Consider the following 20,089-nt stretch of genomic DNA (forward strand, 5'->3'; position numbering starts at 1 on the left):
AGTGCTGGGATTATAGGTGTGCACCACCACACCCAGCACATCTTCTTATATACTTCAAATGACCTCTGGATTACTTATGGTACCTAATACAAGTGGTATTTACAATACAATTTATATATATATATATATATATATATATATATATATGCTATTTGTTGCCATACTATATAATGGTAAGGAGGAAAGTGTGCACATGTTAGAATAAGCCCACTTTTTTTCTGCTTATTTCTCTCTCTTTCTTTTTTTTTCTACCGGAGATCAAACTTGGGACCTTGTGCTTCTGAGGCAGGCACAGTGCCATGGAGCTAAATCCCCACCCAAAAAATTCTTAATATTCTTTTGTTTTTTTGGTACCGGGGATTGACCTCAGGACCTTGTGCTTGCAAGTTAGGCACGGTGCCATTGAGCTACATCCCCAGCCCTTTTTCTGAATATTTTTGATTTGCAGTTGGTTGTATCCACTGACATGGAGCCCACGAATACAAAGGTTTGCTTGTGTGTGTGTGTGTGTGTGTACACTAAATGTCTTCATACTCTAGGTCACTCATCTGGACCAAAATCTGATCAGAAGTTACAAGGTATGGGCTGGGGATTTAGCTCCGTGGTGCCACCACCTGCCTCTCAAAACACAACATCCTGAGTTTGATCCCCATAGCCAAAAGTTACAGGGTTGCTGGAGAAGACTTCTGGGCTATTCTAGATAATTCTGAAGCAAAGTCCTTTCGAACCCCAAAGAAGCATTTATGGAAAAACGTTCTTCTAAACATGGTATATTAAAAATATGATGAGGGGACAGAATTCACAGAGTGGTAAATTGCAAAAAGTAAAAACAAAAAACTCTCCACTCTGTCCTGCTTGGAATCTTCTCGCCACTGCTATATGATGTGCAGTGAAGAAAAACAATGAAAAGGCAAAGTTCAGTGCTTTTCCACGAGAAGTGGTTTTCTTCGGGGCATGGTCTTGTGGTTTAGCTTATTCAGTGGCACATGTTCTTGTCTTTCAACTGAGTCAGCTGAGGAGGAGGTTATTTACTTGAGAAAATCCGTGTGCATGGTGGAGAAAATGATCAGAAGACCAGTGCTGCAAAAGTGTCACGAAGGCTGAATGTACTGTAGGTAAAGGAGAGTTGTGACCTATTCATGCTTACAGCTTACATCTATGGTATTTCAAGTGTAACCAGGATCCACTGCTACAGAACTTTCAGTCTCTCTTAATAGCTAGTGGTCATTCTGTGACTGTCCACATGTTTCTGTTTAATGCAGATGCTGCCACTGACCTGGCATCCTTATCCTGAAATTGCTCAAAAAAAGAGAGGGACACTCACAGAGCCCGGACAAATGAAGGGACAAGAGCAGCCTTTATTAGCAGCTCCTAAGCAGGTATGTAACAAAGATCTGCTTGGAAGGTAGTTGCTAGTGTAAATGCCTTCCAATCGTTTTGATTCTTCTAAATCCTTTGGAAAAGCATTCGTAGCTTTTGGGCAGTAGTCTAAACCAGGAGTAGAAAACTACAGCCTACCAGCCAAGCCTGGCCTGCCACGAGACAAGATCACATGGTTGAAAACACATCAAAAGAAGAACATCTCATGGCAGGAGAAAGTTACATAAAATTTAAATTTTCATGTGCACATATAAAGTTTTATTAGAAGCAGCCACACGCACTGTTTCATGTACTATCAGCCAGTTTTTCTCTACCACAGCCATGTTGAATAGCTGTGACAGAGACTGTATGGGCCACAAGGTTGAAAATATTTACTATATGTCCCTTACAGTAAGTTATCTGACCAATGACACTAATCAGATTTGAACTTCCTTGTTTACACCAGAGGTGGTAAATTCTAGTATCTTCAGGAGGGCTACGGATGGCGTAGCCAGTGGTACAGTGCGTGCCTACCATGTGTGATGCCTGGGTTTGATCCCCAGTACTACAACCAACACCTGAGCACAGTGGCATATGTCTGTAATCCCAGATGCTCAGGAGGCTGAGGCAAGAACATCACAAGTTTGAGGCCAACCTGGACAACTTAGCAAGACCTTGTCTCAAAAGCTAAAAAGGGCTGGGGATGTAGTTCAGTAGTAGAGCACTTGCCTAGCATGCACAAATCTCTGATTCAAACCCCAGAACCCCCAGAGACAACCAACACACAAATGTCTTCAGGAACCAGACATACAATAAAGTGAATACAATGTCAGCAGCATCAGATCACAGGTGTTAGAATCCACCGTCAACTGAAGAATTCTTTCCCCACTAAGAGGCATACAAATTGAACACTTCATAAGACAGTGCTGGCCAGTGTGTTTCTGGCTGGATTCAGCTTGGGGACCCACAATTTTCATCCCTTTGAAAACTCTTCTGCCTCTTTACTGCAGTGGACACTTTGCACACAACACTCCTATAGGATCCATCCCATCATGCATGTCAGTCAGTGACAGGGTTGTGACAGGCTATCATTGAGGGAAAAAATGATAGCATGGCTTACATCTAAAAATTATGCCATAGAGAAAGCATATGTATTGAGGAGCAGACAGGAGGAAAAGAGAGGTCCTGAAAGACTGTGACTTGTCTTTTTCCCCCACAGCCTGGGGGGAAACCAAGTCAGGTCCTCTCCTTTAGCTCAGTGCTGAGATCAAAGAGAGCAACGGTCAACCTTCTTCGTCCTAAACACACCACAGGACAAAGAACTATCAATGAGAGAATCCTTAAACCTGTGTTTAGTATTAATGAGTGAGTTACCATCCTCTAGGGAAGAAAAAAAAAACAAGCTTGTACCCGTACTTTATTTCTGGCCTTCACAGGAAAACACACCCAGCGGCAATGACACAATAAACTCTGCCATACTGGAGCAGGGCTGTTAACAGCACCAGCTTTTCTCATTACTTACATATCACTCCCCGCCCCTTTCAGCAACAAGCTGAGCACCTCTCTCTGACAGACTTGGTTCGGAGCAGAACATAAAATAAACTTGATCAAAAAGCTACTGAATACTGCAAAGAATGTGTAAAAGACTCTGTCGACCAGACCAGGCCTCCAGAATAGGCCTGTGGTGGGTAACAAGAGAAGCCAAGTGGGCCTGCTGGCCATGGGCAGCCTACTCTGCACCAAGACAGCTTATGCTCGGACAGGGGACCTCCTCTCCACAAGTGCTTAGGTGACGGATTGAAGGGAAGCCTATTCTGGGAAAGTCCTGAAAGGCACAAAGCTCAGGTCTCCATGCAGGTCAAAGAGGGTGGGGTACACAGCAAGCACAGGACTTGGTGACTAACTACTCAACCCACTGCTGGCTCTCTGCATGCACGCAGGCTGCTACTGAGCTCCTGGCCTGGAGTCAGCGAGGCCTATCTGTCAATAGCACCTCCTTCCTACCTGGTTTTTCTCATCTTCTAAAAACCTCGAAGTATAATTGAGGCAGGAAGGTTAAAATACAAAATCAAAAGTTCCTATTACTTCTAGCAGAGTAAACTAGCCTGGTAAAAAACAAATGTAAGGAATGAGGCCTCCTTTTCAGAAGAGAATTCTAAAAATGTCAATTAAGAACCACTGCTGCCACAGATGTACAAAATCAATGTGGCCTCTTGAAGAAAAATAATGGTTTAATAGCAAAATGTCAGTTAGGGTTCCACGGATAAAAGGATAATTTGGTATCAGAAAATCATATTGACATTATTCCTCATTTGAAAACGCTAATACACAACACGCACACACGCTCGCGCGTGCGCATGCCTTTGATAGATGCAAAACAGTATTCGATAAAATTCAACATCTATCTCTAGTAAACTTTTCAGGAAAATAGAAGAATAGCCAGAAGTGGTGACCCATGCCTATAATCCCAGCACTCAGGAGGCTGAAACAAGAGGATGGCTTCAAGGCCAGTCTAGGCTACAAGTGAGTTCAAGGCCAGCCTGAACTACACAGCAACCTTGTCTCAAAAACAAAAAAAAAGGGGGGGGGATTCTTCAGATAACAAAAACAAAAACAAAAAGGGACTGAAATCTTTCCTCAGCAGGGTCAACAGTAAAAGAAAGAAAGATAGTGATCCTACAAACGTCAAACTCAAACCACAGACACCCTATTCCTATCACCACCACTGCACACTGTCCAGAAAATGACAGTGTTGATTAGACAACAAAAAGTAAATGCTAAGAAGGAGATATATAAGATAAGTAACTGACAAAGCCCATCTAAGTTCACAGCACACTGGTTAAAACACTCTGAAGAGCAAGTTTTCTACATGCCAACCATTTCTGGTCAGAAGGAGGCTGAGAATGAAAGTTCAGGGCCTTCAAAATGAGATGCCTAAATTCTTCATGTAAAGAAAATGAAGAAATGCAACACTTCTAGGCTCTTGGATGGCGGGACCCAATGGAGTGACTACAGCAATCCTATACAAATTTGTCTATGAAATTAACACAGGAATTTCTTTTCTTTCGACTTGAAAACATTATTTCTGAAGTCCATTTGGAAGATAAAACATGCCCAACTTGCCAAGAAAATTTTGCAAAAGAACATAATGTAAGTGAGCACTTGCAATACCAGTTATTAAAACACATTATTAAAGCTTATAATAATTAAGATAATGAGGGCCGGGCATTTAGCTCAGTGGTGCTGGGCCTGCTTCACAAGCACAGGTCCTGAGTTCAATCCCTGGTACAATAATAATAATAATAATGATGATGATGATGATGATGATGATAGTGATAGCAGTAGTAAAAAAGACAAACTGGTGGAATAGAGTAAAGCCTGAATATAAACCTAAGAATCTGTAGGGATTTAGTACATAGTAAATGGGTATTTCAAATCAATGAAGTAAAAAATGTTTAATTCCATAAATGAGAGAGCAGGGTTTTAAAAAAATCTGCATCCATCCCTACCTTATAGTTTATAAGAATTCCAAATGGCTATATATGTAAATTTAAATGTAAAAAATAAAACCACATAGGTAAATATTTTTAGAATCTTTCTATCCTGAAAATGGCTTTCTTTTTATTTTATTTATTTATTTTTTTGGTACCGGGGATTGAACTCAGGACCTTGCACTTGTGAGGCAAGCGGCGGAACCACTGAGCTAAATCCCTGACCTGTGAAAATTACTTTTAAACATGAAACCAAAGCCAAATTTCTACTTGAAAGGATAGTTTTGAACATATTAAAATGTTAAACTTTTACATGACAAAAAATTAAAAATTAAAAAAAAAATATATATATATATACAGGTAAAAACAACTAAACCAAATTTCTGAACTAATACAAGAAACTGAATATATGATAAAAGAATAAGTTCTATACTACAAAAAGGAACTTTCTAATTAAAATGATGGGCCCAATTTTATAAAAGTGGACAAAAATGCAAATAAACAATTTATAAGAAATATTAATGAAGCTAGGCAGGATGACACACACCTGGAATCCCAGCATTTGGGAGGCTGAGGCAGGAAGAGTGCACGTTCAAGCACTGTCTGTGCAATTTAGTAACCTGAGACCCAGTCTCACCAGTCCAATACAAAACAAAAAGGGCTGGGGCCAGGGATTTGGCTCAGTGGTTCTGTCGCCTGCCTCGAAAGCACAAGGGCCTGAGTTTAATCCCCAGTGCCAAAAGAAAACAAAACAAAATAAAAAGGGCTGGGGATGTAGCTCAGTGCAAAGTCCCTGTATTAATCCCCCACCAAAAAACAAAAGGAAAAGAAAGACCAATGATCAAGAAAAAAGACGGATTAAAAATGAAATATGAATAGTAATTACCTAAAAGGGGATAAAGAGTAATCTCTACTTTATTTTTTTTTTCTTTCCTTTATTTTTCCCTATATTTCCTGATTTTTAAAAGCCAGTACACATTTCTTTTATGAGACAAGTTTTTTTTAAGGTTGTGTTAATATTTTTTTAAATGTTCCTGAAAACAACAGCGCATCTGAGTTTAAACTTCCACATGTGGGTTGATCAAGAGTGTAGCCCACAGGGACCAGTACATGTGATGAACCATCCACTGAGAAATCCTGGGGCCCGCCAGAAGTGTCCAAGACACAAGGGAAGGGGAAGAGTCATTGTCTCCTTCTCAAATTGTTAGAAAGTAAGAAACCTTCTGAACATACATCTGTTCTCATTCCTACATCTCCTCCTCTCCTACTTTTCCCATATGTGGAAAGGAAATGGCCCTCATGAGAGCAGACAGAAAGCTTCTTTAAGCAGTGGGACTGTACTGCCAGGAATGGGAGGGCTGCCCAAAGAAGGTCTGGTGTTATAGCAAGCAGGCAAGAGGAGCAATATTATAAAGAGGTGCAGAGATCAGAGTCCAAGAAAGCATCCTCGTCAACTAGACCGCTGGTGCAGGCATCACACACAGATCTGCACAGACCCCAGGTCTCAGGTGCCCTGTCCGTAACCATCTGGCCTTTCTCCCTGCCAGAAAGGAACATGGACTTGCAGTTATGAAATGTGAGTGGTTGATCTTCCATTCTCCTCTACCATCACATGCAGAACCAGCAATAAATGACAAAAGAGGCATGCAGACCATCCCTGGGTATGGCGAATTTCACATTCTCCTACATAAATCATTTCCATTCAACTAGACTCAAAAAAATCAAGAAATCATCCAAGCATTTTAGTGCATACTTGTAATCCCAGCACTCGGGAAGCTGAGGCAGAGCAAGTGTCATGAGTTCAAGGCTTGCCTGAGCTCACTACATAGCAGGAGCTTGTCTTAAAAAAAAGATGAAGAAATTGAAAGCCTCCACCAGAAATACTGCTTCACCTAGAGGTGTTCTGGATGAATACAAACACTTGACAGGCTTTGAGAGAATAATCCTGCCTAAATGCCAGCCCATCTCACTCACTTCTCACTGAATCCTTGTGATTTGGATGCCTTAAAGTTTGTCGATTCTCCCAAGTAACTACAGAGATTGGATGTGAGATTTTACTGCCTGGCTCCTATGTGCATCTGTGGAAAGGTTCTGAAATGGGAAGTGGGTGTGTGTCTATAAGCACACTTTGTCATTCAAGCCCTTTGGTGTCTAGGAAGCAAGCTTGTCTGCCTATTTATTACTTACTTGCACAACTCCAACCTCAAGGATCTGTGAGAAAGCCCATGCAGTCCTGTGGACTTCAAATAAAAGACAGTGGATAAGAGCTGTGACCATTTAGATTCTCAATCCAGCAAGAGCACTGTCAGATTAACGTCTTAGATCTGTGACACTGCCCCCATCTCAGAAACTCTGAATGCAGTGCAGAGGCAAAATATGGACTGTAAACATACTTTTTTAACACAATGAATGTCTGCCTCTTGAATACTTTGATAAAAGCCAACAATTAAATCAGAGTCAGAGAATTTAGAATTGGACAATGTTATGGCTTATAATTAGATGTCCCCACCAAAGTCTCATGTGCTTTTTCCAAGGTGGATGGATCTAGGGTGTATGAATATGGATTAGGGTGTGTGATACTGGGACTAAAGATGTGGATAATGGAAGCCCCACCCTGGTGTGGTTAGCACCACCCAAAAGGCAGATGGCCTGAATAGAATAAAAGGAACAGAAAGAAAGCAGACCCACTGCTTGCTGCTTTGCTGCCTTCTTCCTGCCACGGCATGAACTGTTTTTCTCTGTGATGCCCCTCTGCCATGCAACCCTGCCTTGGAGCCAGCTGACTATGGATTGAAACCACTACAAACTGTGAGCCAAAATAAATCTTTCCTCCTTTAACCTGTGGGTGTTGGGTCTCAACAAGTAAAGTAAACAAGATTAGATCTTAGCCATCCTCCAAACACACTGCTAGTTCTTTGAAGACCAATTTCAAACCCAGGTTAGCTGCCCAGTCCTTTGTGGGAGAGATAGATAATGGATAATCCACTAGGCACCAAATCCTGAACAGGACATAAATGCTTAACAGCTAAACTATCCTGAGATTATAGATTCTTTTAATCTTTGCATTTTGGGTGATTTCTACAACCACTGAGTTAAAACTGGTAGTGTTTCAGAAGAAGCTTAGTCAAAGGGCAAGTGATTTGCCCAAAGACACCTTGTGTGATAGTGTGTGGCCAGATTAAAATAGTCTTTCAAATGCGTCCTTCAATTCCGTGCACACAAAAGGACATGAGATGTGAAAGAAGAGCCAAGGTTTGGACTATAAGTAGAGAAAACCTTTAATAGTGTGTTTTTCCAATTCTCACACTCTTGGTCCTTCTTTCCATATGCATTGCCCCTGGGAGGTTCAGACATAGTTTAAGACAAATCAGTTGCCACCCTACAAGTTTTGTTTTGAAATAGCATTTAGAAAATATGAAATCCCAGTTTATACTCTTGATTTGCCAGAGCTTCTCACCAAGACCTGAGGGGTACAGAAAAAGAGATTGTGTTTGAAGTCTAGATGGTCCCTGGCTTATGTTGGTTCTTAGATTGTTTGTCTTTACAGTGGTGTGAAATCAATAGGCATTTGGTAGAAACTGTACTTTGGATTTTTAATTTTTTGGGGCTAGCAATATTTGGTAGAATTCTAATTCTCTCTCTCTCTCTCTCTCTCTCTCTCTCTCTCTCGTGGGAAGTGGCTGGAAACTGCAGCTCCAAGCCTGCCACTGATAACCAGGGAAAATAACTGATACTCTTCAGTGTGCTGTGTTGCTAAGCCAGGGTGTTTAGTACGTGAACTGAACGCATTTCAACTTACAATATTTTCAACTTAATGTTTGTCAGGATGTAACCTCAGCAGGAGACAGGTGTGGGACGTCTGTTGTCTGACTCCTCACAGCATACCCAGATCTTCTCTAGCAAACCCCTCTAAGGAAGTCTCCACATATACATAGCACCTGACTTGCTGAAAAGGGTCATGACTCAATGAATGCCTTCCACATGTAGGGCAGGGAAAAGGACTACGGATTTCTGAGCCTAAAACCATGCCTTTGGGAGTGTGCGTGGCAGAGCCACTGGGCTTCTAGAAGCCCTCTTCAGCAGAGGGTGCCATTGTGCAAGGGTGAGGACAGAAGCAGGTGTGAAGACTAATGAGGTCAAAGGATGACATGCCACATGGATGGCCCTCTCAGGATGCCAAAACAATAGGTGAGCTCCGTACCCCCATAATAGGTCACTTCCAGGAGACAGGCAGAGGACACGAAGTCCAAGCAAGTACCGTAATTTCACAAACGTTTACTACTCCCCCCACCAATAAAACTTATTGGAGAAGCAACCAAGACCCTGAACTGTCAAGATAAACTTTTCTCCCCCAGCAGAAACGGAGAGAATGGGGTCTAATGAGCAGATGCCTACCCTGCCAGGCAGCAAGGTTCTACGGGTGTTAAGGAGTCACAGTGATGAATGAGGCTTCTCCAGCGAGCATTTCCAGCTTTGCCCTCTGGGCTTTGCATGCTACATACTGGTACCAGTGTACAGCTGCCCATAAATCCTATCCACAGGCCATGGGCCACCATCCAACAGTTTTTCAAACTTTAACCTGTTGATGTCTGTGATTGAGGAGACCATTAATTCTGATGGTTGGTGTTTATCAGCAAAGACCTCTGAGAAGCACAAGTCTGGTGGGCAGGTGTCATAGGCCTATTATCTTCTCACATTGCTGAAACAAAAATGCCCTACACTCAAAGGAAGAAAGGTTTATTTAGCTCCTAGTTTGTAAGAGGTTTCAGTCCATCATGACTGGCTCCAAGGCAGGGTGGCGTGGCAGACAGGCATCACAGTGGAGAACATAGCAAAGCAAGCAAGGAAGCCAACAAGGGACATGAGCAGTTTCTTTCTGCCCCTTTTTACAGACTACCTTGGGTACCTAGATTAGGGTGCTACCAAACCAATCAGCGGGCTGATTTTCACACACCCTTAATTCCAGTGTCACACACTCTAGATTCAGTCACCTCTGAAAAAGCCCCACCTATGACCCCATGAGGCTTTGAGGAGACGTCTAGACACAAGCCATAACAGCTTATAATCCCAACTTCTGAGGAGGCTGAGGCAGAACGATCACAGGTTTGAGGTAACTTAACAAAACCCTACCTCAAAATAAAAAATAAAAAGGGTTGGGCATGTAGCTCAGTCCTGTTATAACACTTGCCTAACCTGTATAAGGGTCCTGGGTTCAATTCCAGTACTGCCAAAAACAAAACAGAACAAGGAAAGTTCAGGTCTGAGTGGTCTAGCCATCAGGAAGCAGCCCCCTGGCTCCCTCTGGGATCTCAGAGGAATGCAGCCATCCTTGGACAGGCATTTCTGGCAGTATTTCCAAATGTTGGAGCAAACAGGAGTTCAGAAGAAATGACTCTTGCTAGGAACCCCTTTCTCACCAGGGGAGATCTGGCTTGGGGTGTGGTTTGCAAAATGGAAGACTGAAAGCTGGCTGTTTGGCTCTCATTCTGCTTAGTTTTTATTTTAAAACAGTAATGGTGTAAAATTATAGTAGAATTACGGGTGCCCCAGGATTTAAGTCACTTTTATGTCTTTGTAAATTTTTTAAAATATATTTTTTTAAAGTTTTCTTTCTTCTTTCTTTTTCAGTATAGGGGGTTGAAGGACCAGGCTGAGCTTGTGATCCTGCTGCCTCAGTCTCCCAGAGTAGTGGGATTAGAGGTGCCATCACACCTAGCTCTATATTATTTTTAAACTCTACATTTTGCTTCAACTCAGGGAGTTGGGTGGGCATCATCTGAATCCCAGTGGGAACCACTATATAAACAGCTCAACTTTGTAGGGACACACAGGATAATAAATGCTCATGTGTAAATGATTGATTTCTCTGAGCATTAAAATGGATGGTCTGGAGTTAGATCAGGTGAACGGCTCTGAAGAGCATACTGCTGCTGTTGTATTTGCTCCACAGGGGGCTTTTGGTCTCAGCTTTTAGATCATCCACTCAGTAGGGCCTATGAGTATGCGTCATGGTACATCAAAATAATCTATTTTTTCAAAGACCCTTCTGACCATTCACTTATGGCCTTTTAGGTTCAACTACAGAGATGAAAGCAAAAAGATATTCTGTTTTGCTTCCTATTTTTGTCAACTGTTCTTTGGAACAGCCAGCTTACAGGTCTGACTGAGCTGATGGAACAGGTGCTAGTTTTGCCTGCTGTGCATTTATTCCTAGTAGCACACCCTGAATTTCCTTTTGCAACTGTTTCCCCACTCTGTGGTCCAGAGGTGTCCCCTCATCTCCAGGCACGAGAGGCTGGATGAAACCCAGTCATGCCAGTGATTGATTTCAGGGAGGAACATAAAATTTGAGCTCAGCCATGGAGTGTACAGCCTAGGACTTCTGCTGGCCTCGCTGGGAACGGGCAAGGCTTTCTGTAGGGTGGGCTGAATTGGCAGGACCAAGGCTGGCCATTCAGAGAGAGCACCATTCAGGGAGAACTTGCCCAGGTATCAAGCCAGACCAAAGACAGCAAGGGCTAGCCACAGAGAGAGAGCAGACACACAGCACCCATACCCAGCAGTACTGAAATTGGAGCTGTCCCAGTTGTGTCTGTAACTCGAGCCAGTAAACTTGTATTTTTATTAAGCCAGTCCAAGTTTGGATTCTGTTGCTTACAATCAAGAACCCTGATAAATACAGGTATGGATTCAAAACTGGTTTTTCAACTGGAAAAGCAGCAGCTTTTGGGTAACTATGGAAAATATGGGGTAGGTATGGTCAAGAATCTGAGATTTCTGCTGACTCTATCAACCAAGTTTCATTAAAAACCAGCCATAAGCCAAAGCCAGAACAACACACAAGTAGACAACTGAAGACAGGAGACTTTGGAGCCAAACCCAGGAGGAACCATGTAAAACAATGTCGATTCCCAGGGGTCAACAGTCACTCATGCACAGTTTCAAGCTCCTAGAAGCGAGCTTGGAAAATTCCAGTGTAACCTTGGACAAGGTTAACTAACTGGTCTGATTCCCCTCCTATGAAGACTAATAGCAGTTTTCTATCTCATAGGAATGTAAATTGTTTAGCTTGGAAGCTGGCATGTGATACAACTGATATTACTTTTATTCACAAAACTCCCAATGCTTGCTATCACCAGTTGGTACAGCTTTTTACTTTAAGTTACTATTATTTAAAGGAATAAAGATGCTGGATTCATCTGGAAATCTAAACAAAAGGCCTAAGAATCCCAGGTTATTCATTTATTTTTGGTTTTTTGAGACAGGGTGTCACTATGTAACGCAGGATGGACTTGAACTCACAATGTGGCCCAGACTGGCCTCACATTTGTGGTGATTGCCTTGCCTTAGCCTCCTAAGCACTCAGATTACAGGCATGGGCCACAATGTGAAGCTAGAAGTTACTTATTTTTAACTGTAACAACATTCAATGAAGTGATATATGCATGCTAAATGCTTTAAATATCCCCTGTGAATTCAGCCTAAGAACCTCATGAATACACATTACTGATTCCATTTTACAGATGAGGAAAGTGAGGCTTGGAGAGGTCAGCTTTGCCTGAGTTCTCATTACAGAGTGGTAGAAGCAGGACTGAAACCCATGTCTGATAATCCTTAAGGCAGAGAGCGCTCTGACCACTCCCCACTGCTGCATCTGGGCTGAGACAAAGGTGTCTCTGGAAGATCCTCATGTTCAAGTTCCTCAGAGCCAGCTGTATGCCTGACCCCCAGCTCATACACAGGTCGGCCAGGCCTTACTCTGGCTGCTGTCTCACTAGAGCCGGCCTCCCCAGGGGGCACACAGCGGGACCTCCCTCCCACTCTGCTTCTCTGGGCAAAAAAGATTTATAAGATCCCCTTCCAGTTCTACAGTGTCTGCTATCCTCAGGCAGCCTTTGGGGATCTGCACTTTGCCTATCCACGGCTCACACTTTGGGTCAAGTCAGGTCCTGCTAGAGGCACTCGCTTCCTCCAGGGTAGAGGCTCAGCTCAAAAAATGTTCACATTTCAGAGAGCACAAAACACCGCGGCCTCCATTTCAAAACCTTGTTATCAATTTTGTATGGCTTCAGCTCCAACACTTTAATCTACAGGGTCCACCAAAAAATGTATACACACTACGGCAAAAGAGAAATAATAAATGTCTGCAAGCTAATGACCACCATTTTGAACACCTCTTGTAATGTGTATTAATCTCATGATGTCTTGATAAATTTAGTATTAAAATATTTATACAAGGTCTCTTCTTGAAGTGTATATACTTTTTTTTTTGGCAGACCCTGTATTTAAATAATGTCCTCACTTGTTTTAAAAGGCTCAATTTGGTCAGGGATGAACTCCATTCTCCTGTTCAAATTTGTGATCATTTCCAATTTCGTTAATAAAATGCACGGGGAGCTGGTGATGTAGCTCAGCGGTAGAGTGCTTGCCTACCATGCACAGGGCCCTGGATTCCATTCCCAACAATGCAAAAAAATGCATGTTTAAAAATAAATCCAAAGGTCCAACAGCTCTGCCCTCAAATGGTGAGCTTAACTGGTCCTTGGAGCTCTAAAAACCTTTAGATTTCCAGTCCAGATTCTCACTTCTCTTTGAAGGATTCCAAAGTCCAGCATGGTCCTGACAAAGACACATGAAAGGGGAGGGCCCGCAGCCACACCACCAAGCACAGATGGAAAGAGCACCTGGGGAGACCCCACACACAAAAACATGGATGCATCTCACTCTCCGAGTGCAGATGTTGAGATGCATTCTCATGAATAATAATGTTAGTCCTATGATTTGCTGAGGGGACTGCTCAAGGCTGGGACAAGACAAATGTTTTCTCTTGGTCTTAATGCACCAGAAAGGTATTAAAGTTTCAGGAGGACTCCCAGGAAGACAGGAGCAGGAGTCTCCCGCAGCTCTGCCTTGGGCTGGTCCTGGGAGTGCTGCTCCCACAACAAAAGAGCAGAGGCCACCGACAGGCTGTACTGCTGCCCTTTCACTTGCTTAATTCCACTTAGCAGTCCTCTAAGCCAACGTTAAAAAAATGTTAACCACAGACTGAACGCCTCCGGACAGCACGGGGAAAAGGATTCAAAATGGAGTACCCCTGAACACCCACTGAACCAGGCTCAAAGCCACAGGGGTTAGCATTTTCTGCTGCCAAACCCTCCAGGGTACCTGGTGCCCTCCTGTGCCGCAGAGGAAGCAGAGCTCTCCGAGATCAGACAGCCCCAGAGCCACAGGGTTCGAGGCAGGCAGGTGCCTTCTGGGCCCTGGCAGCGGGCTTGTGAGCCCCCGAAATGCTCTGATGCCGCAATCCTCATCTCTGTGAGACACTAGGCACATGCATTTCTGCAGACAAAATGGTGGATGAGACGACCTCTCAAGGTCACTTCCAACCTCCGATTTCTATTCTTTTGATGCTTAACAACTGTGCCCACCCAGAGCTCGGAGGGAGGCCTAGGCCTGTGACTAACTTCCAGCAAAAAGAGGGGCAGACTCAGAGCTGGGAGTGTTCCAAGTCCACGGACAGTACTGCACGTCCTTCCCTTTTCAACCGTCGGAGGGGTTTTTATTCTTTTTCTTTTCACCCCTCCTTTTCGCGTGTTGCATAGAAACAGAAAGTGCCTTTGTACCAATTACTGGGCACCAATTTCCACTCTTCAGTGGGCGCTGGGCTCCTGGAGAAACATTAGGAAAAGGTGGGAGGCTTCGAGCAGTGGAGTCACTGCCTGCTGCAAGCTTTTTCCCCAAGGCTGAGAACAGCCAAAGGGAGAGGGAGAAGGAGAAATCCGAAAGACTTGAAAGACTAACAAACACAACAAAGCTGTTTTTGTTTTCTCTTTTCTTTCAAATGAAGCCTGCTCATGATCATAAGACATCTAGATATCATACTGACGGGGGCTTCCGTGCCCAGCTGTTTCCGGGGCTCCCGCAAGAGTACTAGGAAATCACCCACCCACTTTTCTTCTCAATGAACTTCTTTGGGAAGACCATTGTCAGCCACTTTTCCAATGTGTCATATGAGGCTTCTCTCTGGGAAGTTTAATCTGGGAATTTCCCACAGACGTTGCAAAATGACTAGTTCTTGGGATACAAACGCCAACAACTGAGAGAAGAGTTAAAATCTGACCCCATGTTAACAGTCCAACAATTCATTTCCCTCCCTCAGGTCATACCCTTGTGTCTGAAGGCAGCCGGGTAACCCATGCACACAGCACTGTTTTACCCCTCTACCTCCCTCCCTCTCCTCTCTTCTCACCTCCCACAGAGGATCTGGGAGGAAAACCCAGGGGAGCTCCTCATGTACTCTGCAAAATCTGATTCCACTTGGCTTTTCCGTTGTGACAGTCATCCTGCCAACCTCACAGACGCTCCTCTGAAGCCACCCTACTTTGTCACTGCTAGGACAGACAAACAAGGATGGCAAGGGTAAAACGAGAAAGGACAACCAGCAACTGGTCCTTCCCTGCCTCCCCCTCCTGGGACTAGAAATAAAGGGGTCACAGCCTTCCATCCTGAGGGAGAGATGTCAGCATGGGCTTTCCCTGGGTCTGAGGGGGTCTGAAACCCAGAAGCAAACCTTTAGGAATCCTTATTAACCTTGTCTGCCATCCTCTCAGCCGTAAAAGTGTGTGTGGTGTCAAAATGTCATGAGGGGACTGACAATTTTGGTACGGAGAGGAAAAAAGTCTCATCTTAGGGTAGACATCATGGAAAAAGTAGAGAAACTGACCCATGTCAGCCCTTTTCAAGCTTGGCTGTAAACACATCTTGATGAAACCTGTCAGGCTAGTAAATGCCATTCCACAGCATCTCTGGGGAACCCTCTGGAAAGAACGGGCAGAGAGAAAGCCTCCATTGCACTCACGGAGAGAAAAGAAAACGGCAAGGACTGGGCAGGTGCCATTCATGAGTTGCTGAGGCCTCGTAGTGCAGTGCCTGGGGCAAATGCACAACCTCGCTCTGTCCCTGGAGCCCGGCGTCCCTGGCGTGGAGGTGGTGCTGCTACACCCTGATGGCACTGACGCTCTTCAACCAAAGAATCACGGAATAGAATTCAAGAGGCACAGACGAACCTGGTGCCTGCAGAAGTCAGCTTTTCCACCTGAGTCAGAGCTTGCCAGTGACTGACATTCCCTAAAGTGGTGAAAAAAATCTGTTCTCAGGACAGGAGGCTACGCTGGTCCCTTCTGCCAGCTGTATCCCAGGAGAGTGTTTGAACAGGACGAGGAGAAATAGAAACAGATGCTTGAGGTCCTCACAGCTCTCATTCCCTGTTTTACTGAGTTTTTCTTTGCTTTATTAAAAATAAATTAAATGTTTTTCTACACTGGTCTTGGTGACACATACCTATAATCCCAGCAGTCTAGGAGACTAGGGCAGGAAGATGGAAAGTGCAAACCCAGGTTGGGCAAATTAGTGATTTACTAAGACTCAAGTCTCAACAACAACAACAACAACAACAAAAAAAAGGATTACAGGCGTGTGGTGGCACACGCCTGTAATCCCATCACTCAGGAGGCTGAGGCAGGAGGATTGTCACGAGTTGGAGGCCAACCTGGGTTACACAGTGTATCTGAGGCCAGCCTAAACTACACATCAAGATCCTCTCTCAAAAAACCAGTAACAATAATAATACTAATAATAAAAGGGTTGGGGATGCAGTGGAGCATAAAGAACCTGGATTAACTCCCTGGATTAAAAATCCGGATTTAAAAAAATTCTATAGAACTGTGATGGTTGGGACTTGGAGTTCTATAATTTTAGAATCCTGTAACCAGTGTCAGTCATCAAGGTGAATCCATTGCTACCACTTGGGGACAGCTGACTTTAAGGCCCTCCAAAAAGCGTAACATAAAATGTTCATAGGAATAAAAATACTTAGGCATGAAAACAAGGCCTAAATTTTTTATCACTGATATATCAACCTACGTAGATTACAGCAGCTTATTCTGATGAGGCTCTGGAGATGGGATGCAGTCGTTTCCTTCCCCAAAGGGCACATCTGCCCTTTTTTTTTTTGGATACAAGGTTTCCCTATGTAGTCCGTGCTGGACTGGAACTCACAGCAATCCTCCTGCCTCGGCCTTCCAAGGGCTGGGATTACAGGTGTGCACCGCACACCAAGCAGGACACACCCCTTCCCCTCCACCCCCAACACTTAGATTTAGGATAAATTGAATGTAACTTATACTTTCATCCCCATCCCTTTCGAAAATATTTTGGGACAAGATTTATCTAAATTGCCCAGGCAGGATTTATACTTGTGATCCTCCTACCTCAGCCTCCCGAAGTGCTGGGATTATAGTTGTGTGTCACCTTGCCCAGGTACCTTGATGTGTCTTCATGGAAAACACTCAAGTAGATCTGTTAATCTGAAACAATACACTATAATGTGTTCAAAAAGACTGGGGACAGGGAAAAGATTGTATTTGTTGCGGCTTTTTTTTTTCCCCTTCAGGATAATAGTGGACCCACTGTTTGAATTTTAGAGGTATAATACTTAAACAGATAGCCTGGAGGCTTAGGAAAATAAAATTGAACATATTATTTGAAAATGTGAACTGATATACTGCTTAAAATAAGATTATTTTAGCCGGTTGTGGTGGTACACACCTATAAATCCAATATTCAGGAGCTTGAAGTTGGAAGAGTGGAGTTTCCATGGCACCTTGGAATACCCTGTCTCAAAATAAAAAGAGCAAGATGCTGGGCGTGGTAGCACACACCTATAATCCCAGCACTTGGGAGGATGAGGCAGGAGGGACTGTCACTGAGCTAGAGGCTAGTCTGAACTACGTAGTGAGTTCAGGGCTAGCCTGAACTACTTAGCAAGACTCAAAAACAAAAACCCAACAAAAAGTGGGGTTGGGGGGAACGTAGCTCAGTGGTAGAGCACTTTCCTAGGATATATGAGGCAAGGAGGCCCTGGTCCCATCTCCAACACAGAAAAAAAAAAAAAAAGAACAAAATTCATATCAATGGTTGGGAGGGAATTCTGGCCCAGTACTGCCCATCTTTTGATTTTCCCAGAGAAGCCAGAAATACGGATTTCAATCCTGACTTTTAGAAACCCTATTTGGCCAAGCCAAACATTCAAAGCATTTTCAGTAGCAAGGGTCCAGTTTGCAAACTTCTAAGTAACTTTCATAGGATTTTACAACTAGGAAACGAAGGGCAAATCAGAACCTGGCTCAGAAGGCCTCAAATTTCTCTTTCCTCTCAGGGCAGTATGGGAAAGAGCTGCACTCAACCAAATGAAAATTTGTGAAATTTTCCAACTTCCAAAGCTGCCGGCCTGTGGAAGTGGCAGCTGTAGGAGGCACTGTAAGAAAGCAACCAGGCGAGCTTCCCAAGGGAAGGTTGAGTGGTGCTGAGCGAGGGGGTGTGGCTGGGGTTTTAGCTCTTAAAAATCTTTGCAGAATGGAAACATTCTCAGCGCTCTCTGCCCACCTGATAGGATTAACAACCAGCAGAAAGAAAATCAAGATGCTCCTTACCTCACCCTAAAGTAAATCTAACTCGAAGCTGTGTCTGGACCTTCCAAATGCATTAAATCTCCTGAACCAGTCTATAGAGAAGCCTTAAGACATACTCCCTCTGGCAGAAGAATGCTTTCTGGCACTATTTACCAGAAAATATTGGGATTTTGGTCCAACCATGCACTAATATCACTCCTTTCAAAAGACTGCAGCATTTAAAATGAGATGGACATTTTCACTTCCCTTCCCACTCTGGACTGTGGAAAAGGTTCTCCTGAAACAGCTGAGCCGACTCACTGTACTGAGAATTAAAGAGCAAACATGCATGCACACACACATAAGCAGCCATTTCTATAAATGCCTGGGAAAAGCACTCAGCCAAATGGGCCAGAATGCTGGAAATTCTGTCCTGGAGTTGGACAGACTTGGGATCTCAGAGGCACTGCAGGGCCTCCCCAGCTGCAGGACTGGGCAGCTCCCTGAAGGAGAAAATGCCTTTGCTCAAGGTGGCAGTGGGTGTCGGGAAGAGCCAGCCCAACTCCAGGAACATGGCTGACAGGGGCAGGCCCGCCCAGCAGCTGTTGGTGAGTAACACCCTCAGCTCACGGACCCCGCTTCACCCCCAGAGCCACGCTAAAGGTCACATCCACAGCACATGCCGTCCACCAGCCCCACAGATACCCACTTCCAAAGGTGCTGTTGGATGGAATCCTAGATGCCCGCCCCGTACACAACCTGACTTTGCATGAATCAAAGAGGAAATTCTGATTTACTGCAGTGCCAGCAGCCACCCCCACCAGAAATCACTTTCCAAAGGAAATAAAATGAGAGGCAGTTACATAGCCTTTTGAAAAGCAAAGCAAAACAAAAGCTAAAATGTATCATTTTGAAACCAAAGGCCCAAGGGTAAATATCTAAGTATCAAACCTTTACACCAAAAACCAAAAACAGAAAACACCTTCCTAAGGGACTCCAACAGCCTCTTAAACAGGGCGTCACAGGACAGAGAGAAAGAACATTATCAGGAAAAGACCAGGGCCCCTGCATCGGAACAACTGTTATAAAAGGACCTTTCTAAAGATGGTCAGACAGCATGCGTGTGTGGGAATGTTTTCCAACTTTTTCTGTGCACAGAACTGGCTGACCAAGGTCCCCGCAAGTCTGCAAAGCCCGTTTTACACGCAGATGTCTTTCCAGCCACATTCATTTGTCCAGCGCGGCGGCTCACCCTTCCTGGGAGGGATTCATCCTCCGACCTAGCAGCTTCCAGAATGGCCCATCATTACAGAACCTTGACCTCCGGGCAAGGACCACACCTCCACGCGAACCTCTCCCTTTAGAGGTGGAGGGTGCGACCTAAACCACAGGGGTGGGGGAGGGGGTGGGCGGGCCCCGAAATCTCGCCCCTTCCGAGGGCTAACTCGTCCTAAAGTTAACCCACCAACCTTTATACTTGACCAAACTTCCCTGCTGCCTGAAGCAGTGTTATTTTAAACCTCTCGGGGGACTCTTGGCCAAATTTAAAACCACCTTGGCAAGCCCTGAAAGTAGCAGACAACCAGCCAAATGAGTCCTTAGTCATCCCTAAAAGGCTCCAAGGAAAGTGCGCCGCTTCCAACCCCTCTTCCCACACCCGGTCTCGACCACTTCGCTGCAGCCCCACAAGGCAATGAAATAAAAGATACGCCATTGACTTCCCTGCTGCCACCGTCGTCCCAGGTGGGGTGGCCCCGCGGTGGCGAGTGCGGAGTCCCGGGGGCGGGGCGC

General features: G+C 44.3%; 1 protein-coding gene across 1 annotated transcript in view; it reads right to left on the reverse strand.

Moving 5' to 3' along the window:
• The window catches only part of Klf9 (Kruppel like factor 9), a 26,147-nt gene that overhangs the window by 5,177 nt on the left and 881 nt on the right, over positions 1 to 20,089 (reverse strand). The window lies entirely within an intron of this gene.

The sequence above is a fragment of the Fukomys damarensis genome, unplaced genomic scaffold (genome assembly GCF_012274545.1).
Source record: "Fukomys damarensis isolate Sample0158 unplaced genomic scaffold, DMR_v1.0_HiC HiC_scaffold_31, whole genome shotgun sequence".
Lineage (NCBI taxonomy): Eukaryota > Metazoa > Chordata > Mammalia > Rodentia > Bathyergidae > Fukomys > Fukomys damarensis.